Raw genomic sequence first — 943 nt, forward strand, 5'->3', positions numbered from 1 at the left:
AGTCCATAACTAATACTACCATTAGGAGGCATGGTCTGATTGAAGGAAGTGTAGCAGTGGAATCCAGATTTGGGGTCTTAGATGCTCAAGCCTGGATGGTGTGTCTGTTTTATTTATTCATTTTTTCCTGTTCCCTATGGATATGGGTGTAGAATTTTCAGTTGCTGCTCAAGCATCCTGTGAGTCTGCATGTCTCCATCCTTCCTGACATGATGCTAATAGACTAAACCTGTGAACAGTAAGGCAACCCAATTAAATAATTTCCTTTATGAGAGTTGCTGTACCCATGGTATTTCTTCACAGCAATAAGAACCCTAAGACGAGTAGCAAAATTTACAATTCAAGTGCTCAGCCAAGTCCATATGCTAAGTTTGCAACCTAAAAGAAATTAAGATTTATTTATATATTTTATGTATATGGATGTTTGAGTGCCTGTACATCTGGACAACAAAAGAGCATGTTGGATCTATATTAGTCAATGTCTTATTGCTGTGAAAAGACATCACATCTATGTTGACTCTTATGAAGGGAAGCATTTAATTGGAGCCTATTTACATATTCAGAGATTTAGTTCATTATCATCATGGTGGGATATGTAGCTACATGCAGACATCATGCTAGAGTGGTAGCTGAGAAATCCACATCTGAATCAGTAGGCAGCAAGAAGTGAGAGAGATACTTGGCCTAGATTGAATACTGGAAAACTCAGGGCAGATCCTCAGTGACACACATCCTCTGAAAAGTTCATATCTTCTAATCTCTGTCAAGTAGTTCCACTCTCTAATGACCAAGTATCCAAATATATGTGCTGATGACTGCTGTTCATATTCAAACCACCAGAGTTCCAGAGTATCCAGAGTTAGAGATGGTTTTACTCTACCGTATGGTTGCTGAGAATTGAATTCTTGACCTCTGGAAGAACAGCTAGTACTCTTAACTGCTG

Source organism: Rattus rattus, chromosome 2 (genome assembly GCF_011064425.1).
Source record: "Rattus rattus isolate New Zealand chromosome 2, Rrattus_CSIRO_v1, whole genome shotgun sequence".
Lineage (NCBI taxonomy): Eukaryota > Metazoa > Chordata > Mammalia > Rodentia > Muridae > Rattus > Rattus rattus.